General features: G+C 39.7%; 1 protein-coding gene and 1 long non-coding RNA gene across 5 annotated transcripts in view; one reads left to right on the forward strand and one right to left on the reverse strand.

Moving 5' to 3' along the window:
* The window catches only part of LOC115220440 (synaptogenesis protein syg-2), a 675,863-nt gene that overhangs the window by 448,161 nt on the left and 217,702 nt on the right, over positions 1 to 10,000 (reverse strand). The window lies entirely within an intron of this gene.
* Positions 9,640 to 10,000, forward strand: part of LOC118766485 — a 12,748-nt gene continuing 12,387 nt past the window's right edge. The window contains exon 1 of the long non-coding RNA XR_005002424.1: positions 9,640 to 9,730. This is a non-coding gene — a long non-coding RNA (uncharacterized LOC118766485). The remainder of the gene's footprint in view (positions 9,731 to 10,000) is intronic.

The raw sequence follows: 10,000 nt of genomic DNA on the forward strand, positions 1-10,000 counted from the left end.
GTTTGTGTGTGTGTGTGTGTGTGTGTGTGTGTGTGTGTGTTTGTGTGTGTGTGTGTGTTTGTGTGTGTGTGTGTGTGTGTGAGTATGAATAATTCAAATAAAGGCCAACAAACTATTCTTAGGTGACTGGATCTGGATAGAGCAAAAATTATTCTTATCATCAGAAATCTTTGATGTAAAAGTAAGAAAAAGCTCACGAGCTGGCTAAGTGTCATTTGCACATTGACCGAATGGAATGCTTAGTGGCATTTCATCCATCTCCACATTCTGACTTCAAGTGCTGCCCAAGGTCAAGTTTTGCCTTTCATCCTTTTGGGTGTCAATGGAATAAGAACCAATTGGTTCCTGGGGGGTTATGTTAACGATTAGTCCCCCTCCACCCCAAAATTTCAAGCCTTGTGCCTATAGTCATCATCATCATCATCATCATCATCATCATTTAACGTCTGTTGACCATGCTGCCATGGGTTGGACGGTTTGACCAGGCTGGCATGCTAGAAGGCTACACCAGACTCCAGTCTGATTTGGCATGGTTTTCTACAGCTGGATGCCCTTCCTAATGCCAACCACTCCAAGAGTGTAATGGGTGCTTTTACATGCCACTGGCACGGGTGCCATTTGCATGACATCAGTATTTGCCATGATTGTTCTTTCTCGGCTTGCTGGGTTTTTCTTCTCAAGCATGACATAATGCCAAAGGTCTTAGTCATTGCCTCTGTGAGGCCCAACACTCAAAAGGAACTCAGAAAGGATTATCATCATCATCATCATCATTCTTCTTCTTCTTCTTATTATTATTATTATTATATCACTACTACTACTACTACTACTACTACTACTACTATTATTGTTTTTATCATCATCATCATCATCATCATCATCTCATCATTATTATTATTATTATTATTATTATTATTATTATTATTATTATCATTACTATTATTATTATTATTATTATCAGACAAAATACTTAGCAGCATTCTTTATGTTTTGAGTTCAAATTCTGCTAAAGTCAGCTTTGCCTTTCGTTCTTTCAGGCCAATAACATAAATACAAGTTGAGCAGGAAATGATGAAGGGCAGAGTAATCAACATAATCCCCTTTGTTAAAATTGCTGGCCTTGTACTAAAATTGGAAACTGTTATGATTATTATGTTTTATGTTTTTACTCCTTTTTTACTTTTTTTTTCTTTTTCTTTTTTGTCTTTTTTGTTGTTGCTATTTTCACTTCAGTTTTATGATGTCTCACATGTCTGCAATTTCTTTGAAAATTGGTCTCTAATCAATAACCTTAAGGACTTTGCGTGTTAACTGATGAGTTTTTGTTTCAATATCCTAGTCCTTTCAAAGAAAAAAGCCTTCATTCTGGAAGTGTTCCAAAACGTGTGCCAGTTCTTAGATGTTTAATCATCTTCTTTTAACTCTTTGAAATTTTTTTGCAAACCACTTCTAATGCTCCAATTACAACTCTAGATTCCCCCCTCCTTCCTTCCTTTACAATGGTCCGATCTATTCTACTTTCCGATCCCAATCCAAGTTGATTGTGTTTTGTAATCTATTCGTCTCTCTCCGAGTCTGATTGTCAAGTATTTATGTTGCTATTGTCATTGTATATCAGGACATCTGTCTTTCAGCTAGTTCCACAGGATGGTGGAAGTGGGTGAAGAGGAAGGGGTAGAGGGGGATGAGGAGGAGGATGAGGAAGAAGAAGAAGGAGGAGAGGAAGAAGAAGAAGAAGAAGAAGAAGAGGAAGAAGAAGAAGAAGAGAACAGGTGCAGAAGGCGAAGAAGATGAATGAAGTAGAAGAACAAAGAAGAATTGAAGACGTAAAGGACGAAGAAGAAAATGAAGACTACAGAAAATGAATGAAAGAGAAGAATGAAGAAGAAGGTGAAGATAAAGATGGTGATGAACGAAAAAGAGGAGAAAAAAGAAAAGAAAAGTCTTTCACCTCTGAACATTGTCTCTTTATCATTTCCAGCTGGTGTACTCAAAGAACAAACAATACAAGCACCATTATCTCGGATGCTGTCTGAGTTCTCTTCCTGGTTTTAGTTTCTATACATTTAGTCATCATGTCTTGACCTTCCTTCACCGCTTAACCTTCATGTAAGCACTTCAATTTTTGTTGACATAGTTGTTGGTGATGATAGCAGAGTAGCGGTGTTTAAACTCTAGGTCAATTCAGTGGTGGGACAAGGGTTGTCAGCTGTGGATGAGGGTGTGAAGCAGAAACACTTTTCATGATAAGTCGCCTGAAATTTTGCATCTCATCACAGCATCCCATCCCATCTGCATCCTGGAATGACCGAACCCTCTCCACCACCACCACCACCACCACCATTATAATCAAGCTCCTGCTGTTCCACATTTCAATACTATAAAAACGTCCAAGAGTTACCTAAGTATCGGAAAGTAAGGCACTTGTTTGGCACCAACCAGCTGTCTATTTAGAGCTGTATATGGCTATGATAAAAGTCCATACTCATAGATAGCATCTTCCATCCGGAACCTCCACCTTGTCCAGAATATTGATCTACAGGAAGCTATCTAGAGGTGTGCAACCAGACGAATACCCTCCATCACTCACTTGCTTCTCTGGACATTAACATGCAAAAGTTTGGAGATCTAACAACTGACTTGGAAGAAGCCCACAAGATCATCCACCATCTTTTCAATAACAACTTAAGCAATCATTTTGAATTCAATATCTATACCACCCATTCATCTATCTTTACGTTCTGAGTTCAAATTCTGCCTAGGTCGACTTTGCTTTTCATCCTTTCGGGGTCAATAAATTAAGTATCAGTTGCATACTAGGGTTGGTCTAATTGACAGGCCCTCTTTCCAAAAATTTTAGGCCTTGTGCCTAGAGTAGAAAAGATTACATATACCACCCATTCATCTGTCTTTACGTTCTGGGTTCAAATTCTGCCGAGGTCGATTTTGCTTTTCATCCTTTCAGGGTCAATAAATTAAGTACCAGTTGTGTATTGGGGTCAATGTAATTGACTGGGTCCCTCCCCAAAAATTTTAGGCCTTGTGCCTAGAGTAGAAAAGAATATCTATGCCATCTGTGGACAGGCTTATAAAACTCAAAAAACAAACAGTGCTGGTCCATGGCTTTCATAAACATTCTTTCAAGGTCAGAGTTGTCAAAACATGGAATAAACTACTTACATCAAGTTAGATGTCAGGACATCTAAATCCTTCAAAAATTCTATACTTCTTGAAATATATCAACACTACTGACATGCCACTTCATCCTTTCCTCCATATGTCACTTTTTACTGGTCACTTTTCTATCATCTCCTCTTGTATCCTGTGTACGGGTCATGTATTTTTGGCTATCATCGCTGTCTGGTCTTGCTGCTTTTTGATCTTTTTAGTTCTTTTTTTGTTTTAGTCATTTGACTGTGGCCATGCTGGAGTATTGCCTTTAGTCGAACAAATCGACCCCAGGACTTATTGTTTGTAAGCCTAGTACTTATTCTATCGGCCTCTTTTGCCAAACCACTAAGTTACGGGGATGTAAACACACCAACATCGGTTGTCAAGCGATGGTGGGGGGGACAAACACAGACACACAAACACAAACACACACGCACACACACACACACACACAAACATGCACACACACACACATACACTTTCGATGTGCTTCTTTCAGTTTCTATCTTCCAAATTCACTCACAAAGCTTTGGTCAACCCGGGGCTATAATAGAAGACACTTGCCCAAGGTGCCATGCAGTGGGACTGAACCGGGAACCATGTGTTTGGTAAGCAAGCTACTTACCACACAGCCACTCCTGTGTCACAGATTACGAATTTTTTTCCAATGTTGTTCTAATTGTTTTCAAATTTGATTATTCCAATTTACTTCTGTCTGCTAATTATGAAAATGAAATTCATTTTTGCCATAAATTAATAACTAAAATGTCAAAAGCTTTTAAAGTTTTCAAAATTTGGGTAATTTTAGCTAATCAGGTCATAGGAACATAAACCTCCTTCCACCAAAAGATAGCTTAAACTGTGCTCTAAATGGAGGTGTAGTCAAATCCTATTTTATCGACTCAACCATGTTCTAAAATTAGTCGAAAGGTAAGCTACTATAAATCGGCACAATCTTTCTAGACAACCCAATATTATTATTGTTGTTGTTGTTATCAGTTTGTTCAATCAGGCCTGACTTTGAGCTGAACAACAAAAACTACAACAATAACATAAAGAACAGCAATAAAAATATCTCCATATCTCCTTGAGCAATCAGTCATACTGTGTTTAATTAACAAACATCGACTTAGATCTGACAAAATAAATATTGTTGATCGCTTGACAACTTGGATAGAAATCCAAAGATTTTAGCACCGATTTACCTGGCTTCTTAGAGAATAGAGAATCTTGTCTTTTGCTTCCATGAAATCTAAGTTGCCAAACAACTCAATACCAACACTTATATGTTCCTTTCATTGGAATTTCCCAGAACTTGTCAGGAAATGAAAGAACAGAAAATACCTATTTATCTATTTTGGTGGTGGTGGTCATGATGGTGTTGTTTCTTTGTCTGTTTATCTAAAATCATGATTCCTTTATATTGCGGTAAAGGAAGATATTTTAGCTATTCAAAAACACACAAGGTGTTGCAATGTATTTCGATATATATATATATATATATGTATGTATATGTATATATCTACAAATCTATCTATATATACTGTATATATTATATATATATATATATATATATAATATATATATATATATATATATTTTTATATAATATATATAATATATATATATATATATATAATATATATATATATATATTTTTATATATATATATATATATATATATATATATATATACAACAAGAAGGGTAGTAATATTATTTACTACCAGGTGCCCAGCACAAAAGACGAATTAGTCATAAGACAAAAATTATTCATATAGAAAAATATTATTCATGTAGTTATACAATTAAGGGCTCCTAAATAAAGATGCCGAGTGCTGGGAACACAAAAAGGGCCCTTTGTGTTCCCAGCACTCGGCATCTATTTAGGAGCCCTAAATTGTGTATATATATATATATATATATATATATATATATAGTTGAAACCAAACAAAGAAGAACAAACAAGAGAAAAAACAACAAGGAGGACGTGTTACAAGTAATGAATTATCAGACACTCAGGAAGGGAAAGAAAGAGGATTTAATGTTTTGAGCAAAGATCTTCTTCAGAAAAAGAGGAAAGTCCTAAAGAAGAGAAGATGGAGGAAGAAAATCATCAACGATTCACACATGGTTACATTATATATGTGTGTATGTGTGTGTATATCAATATATATGTATATAATGTGTGTGTGCAAACCACCCACTACACTCTGCTGAGTGGTTGGTTTTAGGAAGGCCATCCAACTGTAGAAACCTTGCCAGATCAAGATTGGAGCCTGGTGCAGCTTTCTGGCTTGCCAGTCCTAAGTCAAACCGTCCAACCCATGCCAGAACGGAAAGCAGACGTTAAACAATTACAACGATGATGACGACGACGATAATGATGATGATGATAATGACGATGACAATTTAATATTTTGGACTAACGGGTATATGTCGAATGGTGTGTTGCAGTATTGAGTAAAGTATTGCTACAGCTTGGGCCTACCTGGTGTCATCTGCAGTCGGGGTATATTACCATTGGATCTACTTCAGCAACTTCCGCAGTATTAGTTGAGAAACTAACAGCCAGAAGATGGATTTGGTATTAATCTTCATTTTGTACAGCAATTGTTGTAGCAAGATGGGTCAATGTGTGTGTGTGTGTGTGTGTGTGTGTGTGTTATATCACGTGATCACGTGACCGACCAGACCATCAGATGTTGTTACACATCGCTGGTCACAATGCGTTCGCACTGTTTTAGACTTCAAATGACGCCACCCCGCTGGCTAAGAGAGCAGGCCAACAGAAGAAAAAGAGAAAGAGTGGTGAAAGAGTACAGCAGGGATCACCCCCCTCCCCTGCAGAAGCCTCGTGGAGCTTTTAGGTGTTTTTCGCTCAATAAACACTCACAACGCCCGGTCTGGGAATTGATCCGCGATCCTATGACCACAAGTTCGCTGCCCTAACCACTAGGCCATTGCACCTCCGTGTGTGTTATATATGATGTTGATATCTTTGGAGGCACATGGTCTAGTATGACACTCAAGATCCTAAGATTATGGTTTTGATTCCTGGATTGGGTGACGCATTGTGTCGTTAAACAAAACACTTCATTTCATGCTGGTTCAGTCCACTCGTTAGGCAAAAATGAGTGATCCTGCAAAGGGCCAGTGTCTTACCATCTGGTGAGGGAGAGAGAGAGATGTATATATATATATGGCCCTTGGTGCATATGGCTCAGGAAGGACTTTTGATCTTTTTGATGTGGGTGTGGAAGATTTTGAGTAGTGGGGAGAGAAACAAATATATCATCATAATCAATATTCCTTTATTTGTTTCAGTCATTTGACTGTGGTCATGCTGGAGTACTGCCTTTAGTCAAACAAATTGGCCCCAGGACTTATTCTTTGTAAGCCTAGTACTTATTCTATCGGTCTCTTTTGCCGAACTGCTAAGTTACAGGGATGTAAACATACCAAACATTAGATGTCAAGCAATGGTGGGGACAAACACACTCACACACACACACACACACACAATATACGACGGGTTTCTTTCAGTTTTTGTCTACCAAATCCACTGACAAGGCTTTGGTCACCCCAAGGCTATAGTAGAAGACACTTACCCAAGGTGCCATGCAGTGGAACTGAACTCAGAGTCATGTGGTTGGTAAGCAAGCTACTTACCACACAGCCATGCCTGCATCTATGATTAACATTATTATAATGTTCCCTAAGGCAGTGAGGTGGCAGAATCGTTAGCACACCTGGTAAAATATTTTGTGGAATTTCGTCCGTCTTTATGTACTGAGTTCAAATTCCGCCAGAGTTGACTTTGCCTTTCATCCATTTAGCATCGATAAAATAAGTGCCAGTTGAACACTTGAGTTGATGTAATCAACTGTCCCCTCCCCCAAATTGACTTTCCCCCACCCCAAAATTTCTGACCTAATGTCTGTAATTATCATAATGTCCACTAAGGCGGCAAGCTGGCGGAAGCATTAGCATGCTGGACAAAATGCTTAATAGCATTTTGTCCATCTTTACATCCTGAGTTCAAATTCTGCTAAAGCTGACTTTGCTTTTCATCCTTCCAGGGTCAATGAAATTGGTATCAGTTACATATTGGGGTTAATATAATCGAATAGCCCCTCCCATCAAATTTCAGGCCTTGTATCTTTAGTAGAAAGGATTTTTATAATGTCCACTTTTCCATGCTTTCATGGGTCAAGAATCATTTGGCAAAACAGATTTTCTTAAGGCTGGATGCCCTTCCTGTCACTAACCCTTACCTGTATTCAAGCAAGGTCATAATTTCCAAGTCTGTTAAACAATGGACAACCTAAACCTAGTTGCTAGCCTCTTTGTTTGCAAAGATCATGCCGCATGTCTAGACATGCCAGAAGGCCTTGACATGCTTTGACAGTTAATTGCAAGCATACAACGCTACTTTATTGATAACAAGGTAGTGTCGTTCTTTTTATTACAGTCAGTGAACACATATAAGGACAACACAATGCAAACTTACACAAACACAGGAATACACACACACACACACACACACTCACACACACACACACACACGCATTCATCCTTTCATAGATGCATATACATGCATGCATATATACACCTGCTGCTTCATATCTATTATTTCTGGAGCAACTGGATACATACCAGCCTGCCTGGTGTAGGGTATGGTAATTCGGGGGAGAATGCAACTCCTTAATTCACAAACTAAAAATGATCATGATACCTTCCTTCCTTCTTGTGACACTTGTGAAGACCTGTGAAGACCTGTTGAGGCAAGTGAAAATCAAATCAAATCAAATCAAAATAGATGAACATCAATGGAATTTGTATCTTTGTGGTACCAGTGCCGGTGGCACACAAGAAAACCATCCGAACGTGGCCGTAGCCAGTACCGCATCGACTGGCCTCCGTGCTGTGGGCATGTAACAAACACCATCCGTTCGCCAGCCTCATCTGGCACCTGTGTCGGTGGCACATAAAAACACCATCCGAAGACCCGGCAAGACTAGTCAGGCCATAACCCGTGGCCCCTACCTGGGACGTAGTCAGTCCACCTGTGCATACCTTCCTTCTTGTGACACTTGTGAAGACCTGTTGAGGCAAGTGAAAATCAAATCAAAACAAATCAAAATAGATGAACATCAATGGAAAATCATCCGAACGTGAACGTGGCCGTAGCCAGTACCACATAGACTGGCCTCCGTGCTTTGGGGACGTAACAAACACCATCCGATCGTGGCCGTCTGCCAGCCTCATCTGGCACCTGTGTCGGTGGCACATAAAAACACCATCCGAGCGTGGCCGTCTGCCAGCCTCGTCTGGCACCTGTGTCGGTGGCACATAAAAACACCATCCGAGCATGGCCGTTCGCCAGCCTCGTCTGGCACCTGTGTCGGTGGCACATAAAATCACCCTCTACACTCTCGGAGTGGTTGGCGTTAGGAAGGGCATCCAGCTGTAGAAACACTGCCAGATCTGACTGGCCTGGTGCAGCCTTCGGGCTCCCCAGACCCCAGTTGAACCGTCCAACCCATGCTAGCATGGAAAACGGACGCTAAATGATGATGATGATGATATCTGAGACAATGTAAAAATCTGCAAGACTTTCTCGGGATTTAAAGGATGAGGAACAAAACAAGATGCTCTCCTTTTCAATCTTGCCATCATGCAGGTGGACAGCCAAAAACTAATTTTAAATTAAAAAGAGAAAAACAATACATACATACATAAATATATACATACATACATGACATGACATGACAGCCACATCCTCGTTACATGAGAAAAACCATTGTCAAGAAGACTTACTGAAATGATTCATGACTGTTGCCATGTGATACCCGTATATGACTTTTAAGCCTGGCCAAGCTTTGACACATTTTATTACATACTAGACAACTGTGCTGGCTGGCAGGAGAAACAGGTTCCACCATATGCACTCTCTTAACATGTCTTTTTAGACCTCCAACTGAGAGGCACTCCCTTCCACATTTTGCACACGTTCTGTTATGCATTTTAATAGCCACATCATTGTTTATCATGGGGCGATTTCTATGAGAATTTTGATGGCTCACCAGGCCTGCACAACTCAAACCACACACATAAAAAGCAACACTTTCTCACTCTCCACAGGTTCCCCCCTTCTAAACCCCCTCCAACATGCACTGTCTTCCTCCATCCATCATGGTCTTGTGCCTCCCGCTCCCAATTACCAGCTGCAGTTCCTGTCTGTATTAGAGCACTTTTACATACATACATACATAAATACATACATACACAAATACATATATACATATTATACAATTCTTTCTCTCAAACTCACCTTGTTCCTCAACCTCAAATCTCTCTATCTCTCTTCAGCAAGACACCTGCCACTACCCTTCTGTCCTAGTTTCTTATCCTTCCATTTTGTATCCCAATCAGTTGAAGGGTCCTGTGTAGGTAACCTCACTGTTGATGGTGCCACATAGAGACAGCCAGTACAGTCTGTGAAGTGGTTGGCATTAGGAAGGGCATCCAACTGCAGAAACCATACCAAAACAGATGTAGAATCTGGTACAACCCTCTAGCTTGTCTGTTCTTGTTGAACCATCCAACCCATGCCAGCATGGGAAAATGGAATGTTACATGATGATGATGATGATGATGATGATGTGCATTTGTCTGTTCTTGTCAGACCTGTCCAGGCCCCAATTTTGGTATGGCTTCTATGTTTTGGTATTGTTTCTATGGCTGGATGCCCTTCCTAATATCAACTACTTTATTTACAGAATGTGCTGGGTGCCTTTTACGTGGCACTGGCACTAATGCCAGTG

This window comes from Octopus sinensis, linkage group LG16 (assembly GCF_006345805.1).
Source record: "Octopus sinensis linkage group LG16, ASM634580v1, whole genome shotgun sequence".
Classification (NCBI taxonomy): Eukaryota; Metazoa; Mollusca; class Cephalopoda; order Octopoda; family Octopodidae; genus Octopus; species Octopus sinensis.